The 14,408-nt window shown below is 37.9% G+C and overlaps 1 protein-coding gene and 1 non-coding gene across 6 annotated transcripts in view; both read right to left on the bottom strand.

Annotated features, from left to right (window-relative positions):
* The window catches only part of CTNNA3 (catenin alpha 3), a 1,887,341-nt gene that overhangs the window by 281,989 nt on the left and 1,590,944 nt on the right, over positions 1 to 14,408 (bottom strand). The window lies entirely within an intron of this gene.
* On the bottom strand, positions 3,461 to 3,625 carry LOC118146616 (U1 spliceosomal RNA). The gene has a single exon (XR_004732463.1). It is a non-coding gene; the product is annotated as a U1 spliceosomal RNA (small nuclear RNA).

The following is a 14,408-nucleotide window of genomic DNA, read 5'->3' as shown; positions in this document are numbered from 1 at the left end:
TTCAACTTCTTCTTTACCTATTTGGATGCTCTTTATTTCTTTCTCTTGTTTGCTTACTCTGGTTAGACTTCCAGTACTATGATGAAGAGGAGTAGTGAGAGTGGGCATCCTTGTCTTGTAGGGGATGGGGGTGAGATTCCCAGGTCACTGGAGTTGTATACCTAGGAGGATTATGGCTGCCTCTGCTGAATCATGCAGGAAGTGAGGATTATGGCTGCCTCTGCTGAGTCATGCAGGAAGTCATGTGACAGCTAGCAGGCACAGGCTCCACCCAGCTCTCATGCAAACCGAAGGGGTGGTCTCACTCCCATGGTGCCCCTGCACAGCCCCAAGTCTGTTTACAGGTGGAGAGTGAGATGGGCTTGAATATTTGCCTTAGGCTACCTGCCTCTCAGCTGTGATAGAAAAAGGCATGATTCTTCCCTCACCTGTGGAGTCTACACACAGGATTTGTACCCTGTTCCCAGTTCTGGCCAGGAGGCTTCTTGCCCTGTTCAAATCATTACAAAGTTCAGCTAGTGATTCCTTCTCCCTGTGGAGTTTTACCCCCTGCTCCTCTGGCCACCCTCGCGATGGATCTCTGTGGTGCCAGGAAGGAATGGCCTGCTAGGGAACCCAGTGAGCTCCCAGGGTTTTTCTGCTGCTTCTTCCACCTCTATATTTCATTTAGCTCTCTAAATTCAATTATCTCTAGGTAAAGTCAGAAATTTCTCCTGCAAACAGACCTTCAGGTTCTCAAGTGGGGATGTGTGTTTGGGAGAGGAGGGTCTCCCTTTCCCACTTCCTCAGTTAGGGCACTCACAGTATTTAGAGTGTCTCCCAGGTTATGCAGGAGCCTTCTCCTTCCTTCAAAGGGTCGCTGGGTCCTCAGGATTGCTGGTTTGTTCATGCAGTTGATCTCACTTCTTACTTCTGGGTTTTGGTTTTATAATTATATATGAGTTATATGCACAAGGAGATTATATTTACTGGCAGTGATGTGGAGTGCTTAAGAGGATGGATTCCAGAGCCAGACTGACAGTAACTAATTAAATGACCAGGCTCAAGTTATTTAGTCTCTTTCATTCTCCATGTTTTCATATAATCTATGGTGCAAAAATAGCACTCCAGTCAGAAGGCTTTTATTGGGATTAAATGTTTTGTAGGTATAAAGCTCTTAAAACAGTTTGAGATGTGGCAAGTACCACAGAAGGGTTTGCTATGTCATTTTTGTGTTGGTACATACCTGAGTAACACTGTAATAAAAACAATTAAAACCAACATGAGAGAAAGCATAAAAATTATTTTTCATAAGAGGGTTCATACTCTAGTAACTTTGAAAAACAGTCTTTGAGAGCATGCTAATGTCATATAGCTCAGATGCTTACTATTTACACATTGGTAGTTACCATAGGGGCAGGTAAGGTACTACAAACTTGGTCTGTAACCAAAAATTAAATAACTTTTATTCCAACTTGCATGCCAATCACATTTTATTTTAATTTGATTTTAAAATTTAAAACCCAAATATGATGTATATAGTAAATACTAACCATCAAGATACCTTATTAATGAGAACTATCTCATTTCTTTAGTGGAAGTTATTGTAGTGGATACATTCTGCTTTTTGTCCTGCATTTGTACATTTGGGCAACTTCTCTTCTCCCCATATTGTACTATTGGGAATATAGGCCATGGATTGCCAAAGTGTCCTGTTCTCCTGCCCATAATCATTGGTTCAGGAATAGGAGAGTATCCAAGAACAGCTAAACAGTTTCCACGTGGAATTGGACATATGGACACTGTTTTTTTAAGATGTTTCCCTCTTTCTCTCAGATGCATAGCAGTAAGAGCCAAATTAACAATGTAGACAGAGTCTGTCTGAGAAGTAAGTCAAATAATCCCAACCTGAGCTAAAAAAAGAAAGAAAATCCCTGTAAATGTTTTTTTTAATTATAGAACAATTGATATAATGAATAAAAATATGGTTGTATTCCATGTGAAATTTGCCTTTATACTAGAATAGTGATTTTAAACACAAGACATTCTTACCATAATAATATCAATCAATCAAATTCATGATACTAAAACATAACTCAGCATTCGACCTTCCAACACTGGTTCTCTTTACATGAAATTGCATCATTTTAGAGGGAAACAAATATGATTTGCCATTTTTTAAATAAATCTTCTGGAGGTCACATTAAATTTGGGACTAGTTCCTAATTATTTTTCAAAAAAGGAAATTAAAAAAGGGAAAATATCTATTCCTATATGACACTTGGCATACTAATCAAGATCAAATACAGAATACAATACACTAAAGAAAAATAATATGTGCTATATACAACATGGAATACTATGAATCCATAAAAAAGAATAAAATCATGTATTTTGTATGAACATGAATGCAATTGGAGGCTGCTCTCCTAAGTGAATTAAGAAGGGAGCAGAAAACCAAATATCACATGTTGCTACTTTTAAGTGAGAGCTAAATAATAGGTTCTCATGGAGATAAAGAATGGGTACCCCATAGCCCATAATGCCATACATAAAGATGGCAACAATAGACACTGGAGACTACTAGAGTGGAGAGGGAGGAAGGGAGAGGGGAAGGGAAGAAAGACGGGAGGGAGGGGGGGAACAAGGAATGAAAAATGAATTATTGAGCACCATACTCACTACCTGGGTGAAGGGATCAATCATACACCAATTTTACTCTAAGTAAAATTGGATCATGCAATATACCCAGGTAACAAACCTGCATATGCACCCTCTGAATCCAAAATAAAAGTTGAAATTATAAAAAACTAAAGAAAATTGTATGTGCTAAATATGTATATGGTGTTAGTCATCACTTCTAAAAATCCAAAGAGCCCTAATCCCGGTCTTCAGAAAACTTCATATATAGGATAGGAGAAAAATGGTGAAATATATGGTATTTATTTAAAAAGACAAGGCAGTATAGACATACATTTATTTCACCATAGTAACCATCTTATTGTATATGTGTATGTGTCATCATTTTGTATAATTTCAATATACACAGTAAAATTTATTTATTCATTCATTCATTCATTCATTTATTATTATAATATTATTATTGTGAGATAGAGTATCACTCTGTTGCCCAGGAGTGCAGTGGAATGATCTCAGCTCACTGCAACCTCTGCCTCCTGGGTTCAAGCAATTCTCTGCCTCAGCCTCCCAAGCAGCCGGGATTACAGGCGCCCGCCACCATGCCCAGCTAATTTTTGTATTTTTAGTAGAGATGGGGTTTCACCATGTTGGCCAGGCTGGTCTTGAACTCCTGACCTCATGATCCACTTGCCTCTGCCTTCCAAAGTGCTGGGATTACAGGTGTGAGCCACTTTGCCAGGCCATAAAATTTATTTTAAAAAATGCTTTTATAGAAATTATCTCATTTGAACTTCAAACAAAACCTTCAAGAAGTTAACTGCATTATTTTTTTTATTTTTTAATGGGGAAAGCGCAAACGCAGTCCCCCACTACCACCAAATTATGCAGTCGAGTTTCCCACATTTGGGGAAATCACAGGGGTCAACACATCCAGAGTGCAATGGATAAGGCTTGCCCTGGGAAAACCACCTTCGTGATCATGGTATCTCCCCTGCCAGGTAAGTATAACAGCATTATTTTTCAGAAAAAAATTTCAGAGAGGCTGGGTGTGATGGCTCATGCCTGTAATCCCAGCATGCTGGGAGGCTGAGCTGGAAGGATCACCTGAGGTCAGGAGTTCAAGATCAGCCTGGCCAACATGATGAAACCCACCTCTACTAATGGTGAAACCCCATTTCTACTAAAAATACAGAAATTAGCTAGGTATGGTGGCAGCACCTGTAATCCCATCTGCTCTGGAGGCTGAAGCATGAGAATCATTTGAACCCAGGAGGTGGAGGCTGCACTGAGCCAATATTACACCACTGTACACCAGCCTGGGTGACAGATGACAGTCTCCAAAAAAAAAAAAAAGTTTCAGAGAGATTAAGTAGCCTATCCAAGGTTAAAAACAAACAAAATAGAAAAAACAAAACAAAACAAAACCCAAAAAACCGGTAACTCACAGAGGTAGTATCTAGTCTCAGTTCAGCTGTTTCCAAATCTCTGTGTGGTATATAACGTATTTTGCAAATCTGCATCTTGTGTGACAATGTGGGGGGCATAACCAAAACATGGAAATGTAAAACAATGTACAAACTACAGAAGTAATTTTGCTATTATAACAGCAAAAAAAAAAAATTAAAAGGAGATTAAATTGAAGGAGTGAATGAAGGTTAGTGTGATCAGTTACTATCATGGCAGAAAAAGAAAAATGTTGAACTGTGTCCTAAAGGATGCATAAAATGTGAATAAGTGTGGATAGATTTCACATAACAGTGAGGGACATTTCAGGAAGCAGGAGTGGAGGAGTGGAGCTTCAGAGATACAGTGGAGGTTGGAGAGGTGTGAAGAAAAAGGTGATGTCACTTAAAGGAAACTGGAAAGTCAGGCAGAGCAGTTTAGACTTGAGGGTTTCACTTGCTTATAAATACTGAAGTATTGGCTGGACACAGTAGCTCACCTCTGTAATCCCAGTACTTTGAGAGGCCAAGGCAGGCAAATCATGAGATCAGATCAAGATCATCCTGGCTAACATGATGAAATCCTGTCACTACTAAAAATACAAAAAAATTAGCTGGTTGTGCCATGCCTGTGGTCCCAGCTACTTCGGAGGCTGAGGCAGAAGAATCAGTTGAGCCTGGTAGGCGGAGGTTGCAGTGAGCCAAGATCACACCACTGCACTCCAGCCTGGTGACACAGTGAGACTCGGTCTCAAAGAAAAAAAAATTGGAATTCTATCCCATCTAAAGTGCTGTCTATGGAAGTGATGATGAAGATCAGGATTAAAAAAAAACCAAGGTATTATAGCACGCAATATACCTTTCACACACAAAATAGTCACATATGTCTCTCAGAAAGAGAAGGCACCATGAAATAAGAGAGAGGGACATAAGATACTGTGCTATATGCAAAAGAGAGGAGAGATTAAGTGTGATAAAATTTTAAGTTCTACTTTTAAAGCAGGTAATTCCCCCTTTTTGCCAACAATTATTATTTTAAAATGAGATAAATAGAAAAAATATTTTTGAGATTACTAAAGAATATAATTCAAATCTCTGAAAATTGAAGTAGTTAGAGAAATGGAATAGTTCACAAATGTGACAGCAAAATATTAAGCTTCCTGTGAGTTTGTACAATGTCTTGCCATCCGCCCTAGAGATCACTGGGGCTTAAGAGACCACCACATATAAATGAGTCATTTTAAAAGATTCTAACAACATTTTTAAAGTTCCTACTTAGCAATAAGATCTTTAATTGACTAGTAAGAGTGTTAAATCAACATCATGGAAAAGAAGAATGTTTATAATACTGTTTTACTTTAATTTTTCCAAGGCAGAAAGCTACTTAAAGAGACATCACAAACAAGTTGATCTACTTTATTACTTTGTCAGTCTAGGTCCTCTGAGAAGCAGACATCTCAAGGGATTAAAATCAGGAGGAAGCAGGAAAAGGTTGCAAGAACTGTCAGATCATGATGAAATCATTAATCTGAGTGAAAGAGAGAAGAAAGAGTCGCTGGGTGCAAACTTCCTAGACTGCTGTGCAGTTTAAAGAAAATGAGGTGAAGTTACTGAGGAGTTCCAAGGCACAGGCAGCCATCGGAGGTCTCAAGTGTCTCCAAGAATCGCCCAGCCTTAGTATCCCAGATACACTTAGTCATTGGTTATACACCGCCCATGGGAATGTAGACATAGCCTGAGCATAGAAGCAGTAATGTATTTCAGAGCATGGCAGCTGGACCTCTTGGCCAATTGCCCTCCCTGTGACTGGAGACCTAAGAGGTGCATTCCCATGTGTGCCACAGTCACTTTGCTTAAGGCTTGATGTAAACTCACGCCACATTAAAAGGAGCTTTTGGCATCGTATTTTTGAACAATATATAATTGTGAGCTGTCTGTTCTACTGGAATTTAATAATTTTATAATTTTGTAGTTCTTAAATCGTGTCACAAATGGAAACTCCTCATACCACATTGTGAAATGACATTTTGAAAGATAATGAGAGCCACGGCTACAGGCAGGCAACACCACCACTTCTAGCAGGTCAGTGTATTATTATCTGTCCACTTATCCAGCTAAGGTATCCATTTATTAATTTTTTAAAAAATATACATGGTCAGGCCTATGCCTAACATTTCAAACTCATCTTCTATATTTCACCTATAGCTTACTGTATGCTATCATCCAGTGTTTTTTTCTGTTCACTGAACAAGCCAAACTCATTATAACCTCAGAATATTAACAACTATAATCTGCTTTGCCTGGAATGTTCTTTTAGATTTTCACATGTTGGACTCTTTCACACTACACAGACCTCAGTGAAGTATTACTACCTCAATGAGGCTTTGGTTGATCTGTTCATCTAAACTAGCACCTTGTCATCCAACGACAACTATCCAATTACTAGTGCTTTTTGATATTATAGTACTTACTAGTAACTGCAATAATATTGTTTTGTTATTCTCTAGTCTTTGTAGATTTGTGTCCCCAGAAAAGTCATAGAACTAATGCTCTCTACCATATAACCAATATCTAGACTAGTGATTGGTCCCTAAAAGTCAATAAATATTTGTTGAATAATAATTGACAAAAGAAGACTTTTAACTTAATATTTCAGTTAATATTATGGGTCTGAGAATTCAAAGATATGATTCCTTCCCTCACTAGCGAGTACAGTCCTAATAGAAAGTACAGTCTAATTACTTATAAATTACTCTTCTCTCACCTCCTAACAGTCATCTATTCTTTAAGTTGCTCCAGGCATTCCTTCTCATGAACCAATTCATTGTCTATTTTTGTTGTTGTTGTTGCTGTTACATGAGTAAGTTCTTTAGTGGTGATTTGCGAGGTTTTGGTGCACCCATCACTACACTGAAGCCAATTTGTAGTCTTTTTTTCCTTTTTTTGAGACAGAGTCTCTCTCTGTCACCAGGTGCCAGGCTGGAGTGCAGCGGCCTGGCAAGATTTCAGCTCACTGCAACCTCCGCCTCCTGGGTTCAAGCAATTCTCCTGCCTCAGCCTCCCGAGTAGCTGGGACTACAGGTATGCGCCACCACACCCAGCTAATTTTTGTATTTTTAATAGAGATGAGGTTTCACCATATTGTTCAGGATGGTCTTGATCTCTTGACCTCATGATCCGCTCGCCTCGGCCTCTGGCGAGGCGGGGATCACGCCGGGATTACAGGCCGGGATTACAGGCTTCAGCCACCACACCTGGCCCCAATTTGTAGTCTTTTATCCCTCACACCCTTCTTGCCCTTTACCCCCAAGTCCCCAAAGTCTATTGTATCATTCTTAGGCCTTTGCATCCTCACAGCTTAGCTCCCACATATGAATGAGAACATATAATGTTTAGCTTTCCATTCCTAAGTTACTTCACTTAGAATAACAATCTCCGATCCCATCCAGGTTGCTGTGAATGCCACTAATTAATTCCTTCTTATGACTGAGTAGCGTTCCATTATGTATATAGTTTCTTCATCCACTTGTTGATTGATGGGCATTTGCCCTGGTTCCACATTTTTGCAGTTATGATTATTGTAATGCTATAAATGTGTGTGCAAGTATCTTTTTCATATAATGATTTCTTTTCCTCTGGGTAGATACCCAGTAGTGGGAATGCTAGATCAAATGGTAGTTCTACTTTTAGTTCTTTAAGGAATCTCCACTGTTTTCCACAGTGGTCGTACTGTTTACGTTCCCACCAGCACTGTAGAAGTGTTCCCTGATCACCATATCCATGCCAACATCGATTATTTTTTGATGTTATGATAATAGCAATTCTTGTGGGTGTAAGGGGGTATCACATTCTGGTTTGGATTTGTATTTCCCTGATCATTAGTGATGTTGCAGATATTTTTTTATACGTTTGTTGGCCAGTCATATACCTTCTTTTGAGAATTTTCTATTCATGCCCTTAGCCTACTTTTTGATGGGATTGTTTGTATTTTTTACGCTAATTTGTTTGAGTTCCATTGCTTCTGGATATTAGCCCTTTGTCAGATGTGTAGATTATAAAGATTTTCTCCCACTCTGTGGGTTGTCTATTTACTCTGTTATTTCTTTTGCTGTGCAGAGCTCTTTAGTTTAATTATGTCCCACTTATTTATCTTTGTTTATCGAATCTTTGCCCAAGCCAATGTCTAGAAGGGTTTTTCTGATGTTATTTTCTAGAATTTTTATGGTTTCTGGTCTTAGACTTAAGTCCTTGATCCATCTTGAGTTGATTTTTGTGTAAGGTGAGAAATGACGATCGAGTTTCATTCTCCTCCTCATTGTCTATTTTTCATTTTTCATTTTTGATTGTAGAATAGCTCTGAACAACAGAGACCTTGGAACCACAAAAATGTGGCATTCAAGAAGACAATTTCTCTAGAACTGTATTTCCAGAAATGTGTAAATAATATAACACTAGATTTCATGATTCTGAAAAATTTGAAGTTTTACATATCAAGATCGTCTAGAATTTTCTTGAATAAAACATTAATACATTTGGTCAACAAATGTCTGCTGATACCAACCATGCACCAAGCAATGTTTTGAAATAATGGAGATGCAATGCAGATCCAAACAGATAAAACCCTTATAGACTTAGTGCTTACTTGGAAAGGGAAATATACACAATAGACAAATAAATGAATATCACAAACTGAGCTAGGTCTTTGAAGAAAAAGGCACAAGTAGGGAAGACTCCATATAAGAGGCTTAATCTAATTATATAGGTCAGAGAAGATGCTTCAGAGGAAGCAATGTTTACCAAAATTTAAAAAAATAAGTTAATAGGTAAAAGTGAAGGGTAGGTAGTTAGGAAGATATAAGAGCAAGAGCCTTCTAGCAGAGGAAACAGCAAGTGTGAAAAAACTGAAAGAAATATCTAAAAGGGGCTGCATGCAGTGGCTCATGCCTATAATCCTAGCACTTTGGGAGGCTGAGACAGGTGGATCACTTGAGGTCAAGAGTTTAGACCACCCCAGCCAACACAGTGAAACCTGATCTCTACTAAAAATACAAAACTTATTGGAAGGCCGAGGCGGGTGGATCACGAGGTCAAGAGATCGAGACCATCCTGGTCAACATGGTGAAACCCCGTCTCTACTAAAAATACAAAAAATTAGCTGGGCACGGTGGTGCGTGCCCGTAATCCCAGCTACTCAGGAGGCTGAGGCAGGAGAATTGCCTGAACCCAGGAGGCGGAGGTTGCCGTGAGCCGAGATCGCGCCATTGCACTCCAGCCTGGGTAACAAGAGCGAAACTCCGTCTCAAAAAAAAAAAAAAAAAAAATACAAAACTTAGCAGGTGTGGTGGCAGGCCCCTGCAATCCCAGCTACTTGGGAGGTGGAGGAATGAGAATCACTTGAACCAGAGAGGCAGATATTACAGTGAGCTGAGATCATGCTATTGCACTCCAGCCTGGGAGAAAGAATGAGACTCCATTTTCCAAAAAAAGAAATCTCTCAAAAGGATCTAAAAGAAAATAAGAACCATAAAACCAACAGGAACCATGATATTTGTAAGTCCTTGTAAAGTTTGTAAACCATGCTAATCTTAATTTTAAGAAACAAAAAACTAACCATGCTAGCTTTTATTTAAAAAAAAAAATTTGGACTGGGCACGGTGGCTCACGCCTATAATCCCAGTACTTTGGGAGGCCAAGGGGGATGGATCACCTGAGGTCAGGAGTGTGAGACCAGCCTGACCAATAGGATGAAACCCTGTCTCTACTAAAAAATACAAAAATTAGCTGGACATGGTGGCAGGCACCTGTAATCCCAGCTACTTGGGAGGCTGAGGCAGGAGAATTGCTTGAACCCAGGAGGCAGAGATTGCAGTGAGCCAAGATCGTGCCTTTTTACTCCAGACCGGGTGACAGAGCAAGACTCCATCTCAAAACAAAAACAAAAACCAAAAAAAAACTTTAATATGAAAGATGACATAAATTAAATGTGTACATTCCAAGGACCTTAAGTGTGTGTTCATTAGGATATCCTGGTTGGAAAAGCTTCTAGAAAAACTGTCTTTTGGTGGGTTGGGCTCATCTAGGTTTGGACTAGCCAAGCATGGAAGCAAATGAGCAGTACTGGTTCTAATGATGGAGTCAGCTCAAACTTGGAGTCATGATTTTGCAGGTGGTGTGATAAAGAATGGCAGACTCTGGATTTAATGAAAATTTAATTACATACTTAGGACAATTAAACCAAGAAATCCTGAGGGAAAATAAAAATTAAAAAAAAATCATCAGTGCTGCTGGGCAGCTGGAAACATTTTCATATTAGAGACTTCTATCATCAGTGTCAATAGCTAAATCATCCTCTAATATCTCATATGGATTTCACTAATAGAATTAGTAATAAAATCAGGTGGCAAAGAGCGAGTATGCTCACTTATTGACAAAATACATTGGCACTGTTTGCTCTCTTCTTCACAGTAGTTTGCTTGTCCTTTGTTGTCCTGAATTACATGCATTCCTTACGAGATGAAAAGCTAATTTACGTGATTAATGTTATAAGTTTCCTGAAAGTTTAAATATATGACTAAGTGAGAGAGCAGCCAGAAACTAACTATCTTTATTACCATAATTGTGAAAGAAATGATTAAAAATACAGTTGGAATTTCTATATTTGATAGAAAACACAAATTTATATAATGGTGACTTTATTAGTTTAGCACAGCGTTTGTTTTTCTGTAGTAAATATATAATTACAAAACTTAATTTAGTATTTGGCTCAATTAACTTTGCCTGTGAGTTGTGGCACTTTTGGAACCTGAATAGTTGAATATGTTTTACATTAGCCTGTGTAATTGTTTATTTTTAATTTTAGACTTCACATTCTTCTTTATCTATATTATTTTATGTATGTCTGTATATATATTTATTTTTCTTGAATATTTACTATTTCAGAAATTTTGTTATAATTCTTTGGTTTTGATGATCATTATTTGAGAGAAAATTTCTCTCAAATTTTATATTAATCAAATAGATTAATTGCATCTATGCTAAATTGATGGTATTTCTTTGGGAAAGAAATGACTGTTTTATCAAACAATCACCTTCAGAAAAATTCACATGGAGTGAAAAAGAAAAGCGTCCTTAATCCATCAGTTGGATGAACCCTGGAGCCTGTGTTGCAGCCAGCTTGTCCTTACATCTGTATCTAAGCCGTAAGTTACAAAAAAATTCATCATTTTAGTTAGATGACTTGTTCAAAACAAACACATCAACAACCACACAACAATAACAACAACTTGGCACCCAATTTGAACAAGGCATTGCAATAACTGTCTTGGGTGATGCCAAGATAGATAAACAAAATTCCAGCCCTCAAATAATGCACGATTTAGAAAACAGTAAAAGTATACACAGACCCAGTGGAGTTTCAGAGATGGAGTTTAAAGGGGAATATACAAAGGACTATGAAAATTCAGAGGTGGTTGTGGGAGAGCTGAAGAAAAACCAAGGAAAATTTATGAAAAAGCACATCTTTACACATACATCCTAATCTATTAGAAGGGTTTCACTAAGTGAATAGTACATTTGAACATTTACCATGATAACTGAGTTGTGGAACCTTAGAGAATATCTATGTATGCATTTAGGCAAAAGAAAGGGTAGAAAAAGGAAAGGTAGCGTATAAGACAGTTTGAGAAAACCCAGCAAACAACATAGATATAAAAGCCAATTGACAAGTGAAGGAGGAGATGTCTAGCAATATCAAATATTCTAGGTGATCTACAAATATTTAAATGGAAGATTTAGTATTTATGTGGTAACAAAGAGTACTGAGTGTTTCAGTTTTGGAGGTAGAGGCAGGAGGATTGCTTGAACCCAGGAGTTCAAGACCAGCCTGGGCAATATAATGAGACTCCATCTCGACATTAAAAAAAAAATTAGCCAGGCATGATGGTGAGCAGGTGTATCCTTAGCCACTCAGAAAGGTGACAGGAGGATCACTTGAGCCAGAGAGGTAGAGGCTGCACCGAGCCATGATCACGCCACTGTATCCAGCATGGGCAACAGAGACCCTATCTCAAAAAACAAATAAAATGTACTCTTTTAGTACATTGAAAGAGCAAATAGGGTAATGGGAGGGCTTAGGAATAGAGAGAATTTAAGCACATATTTTTATTAAAATAAATATTAAAATATTTAAATAATAATCATATTCATAGCTACAACTTATTTGTACATTCAATATTTATTGAGCACCTACTATATTCCAGGTACTCTTTTAAGAAATAGAAACTTAGGCACAAAGAATTTAAGTAACTTGCTCAGCTGGTAAGCTGAAGATGCCAAGATTAGAAGCCAGACAGTCTCACTTCAAAATCTGTGTCCCTAGTCTCAACAAAATATTGCCCCTCTTTCTCTGTTCTAGGCTTTCAATACACTGCCTTCAATACATTGCTCCATTCAGTACCCACTGCAGTCCTGTGACATATTGCTATGCTGATCACTGTTTAGATGAAGAAACTAAGGCATAGCTAGAAAAAGGAAGACTGGAATTTTAGTCCAAGGAAGTCTGATTCCAGGGGCCAGGCTCTTATTTATTATAATACTATGGCAGTCTTTTATTTAGAGATATTTTGGGAAAAGTTTGGAAAATGATAAAAATAACAAAGCAAGTAACTCTACCTAGCAATAACTACCATCAATTTTAAATATATTTCTCCACAATATTATTGTATATTTTTACATAATTGAAAATCTAAATATATACAGTTATATATGATTATTATCCAGATTTAAGTTATATGCAAAACACTGATACTGCATCTAGTACACAGTAGGCATTCAAAGAAGATAGGTACAATTATCTTTCTATTGTTATCATTTTAATTAAATTGATATACGGTTGACCCTTGAAAAACATGGGTTTTAACTATGTGGGTCCACTTATATGTCAATTTTTTTCAACCAAACAGGGATTGAAAACTCAGTATTTGCAGTATGTGAAACTTGATAGCATTTGATAGGGAGGGCTAACTTCTTCAATACACAGGTCTGGAAAGACAACTGTGGGACTTGAGTGTACATAGATTTTGGTAAACACGGGGGTCCTGCAACCAATACCCCATGTATACTGAGGGACAACTGTATTATATAGTGCTTTAAACACTGAAAGGTATATTCACATATGCTATCTTCTTTGTTCTTCAATGCATTTCTAATAGAAAACATGAACTTTGTTTCGTTTTCATTTAACAAATAAGAAATGCAACCTGTGAATTTAAGTGATTTGCTTAAAGTTACATGCACAGCAGTAGTAATGCTTGGCCTAGAACACAGAGTCAGATAAAATATATGTAAATGATAATCAATGTATCATTGCCTCAGATATTGAGAAAGAAGGTACAGATTTCATTTTCACCAACAGCTGATCATATACCAGTTTTAATCCCTTGTGTTGGAAGCTATATGCTTTCTTAGGTTGTCCCAATAATGTGGCAATGGCTATGCTGGCCCCACAGATCAACATGCGCGCGCGCGCGCACGCGCGCGCACACACACACACACACACCAGCTAAAGCTGTGATAGGTTAAGTGACTTGCTCATACCCACGCTTCTTCTAGATCTTGCAAGGAGGGTACATACCTCTTTTCTTCTACAACTAAGGGAATAGAACAAGCAAAGTAGAATAAGAAAGATATAGACTATGAATAGAATACATATAGAACTTGAATGTGCAACTTCTGTTATGATAAAATGTCATTTCAGAGAAAATAGACTTGAGGCAACACCAGCAGACACAGTGCGGTGACATGCATTTAAAAGACAGGGCTATCGACAAACACTGGATACGTAGAGCTGGGTAAACAGTGGTGTGGGTACCTCCAAAAAGTCAGGGTAAAGGACTGCTTTGGAAGTAGTTAACATAAATAACAAAGGGTAGGAGCTTGAGAAATCTAGTGGAGACAGCAGCTATTGGTGAGAGGAGGATATGGTGAATGGACAGGATTTTCTGCTAAACTAACCAGTCACAATAAAGACCATATGGTTATAGTCAGCTAATCTTTCTGTACGTTAACTTCTCTTCCAGGTGCCTGCCTTTAGACTGACACTAACACTTAGGATTCATTAGCCATATTTATTTAAAGAACCACAAAAATGCCATTATTCAGAATTTTTTTATGAAAGTACCTTATAACAACAGAATTACCATGAGTTAAACCTATGCTGATTCTGACCCAGTGAAAAACACACTTACAAAATTATCTGGGCTGACAACTCTACAATAATCTAACACAGGGATAAGCTCAAGAATTCTTTGGAGTTCCATTCAGCTTGTCTAATTAGGTAATTTTTCTATC

This window comes from Callithrix jacchus, chromosome 12, assembly GCF_049354715.1.
Source record: "Callithrix jacchus isolate 240 chromosome 12, calJac240_pri, whole genome shotgun sequence".
Taxonomy (NCBI): Eukaryota; Metazoa; Chordata; class Mammalia; order Primates; family Cebidae; genus Callithrix; species Callithrix jacchus.
The sequence above is the reverse complement of the archived record's forward strand: the minus strand, read 5'-3'. Positions and strand labels throughout refer to the sequence as shown.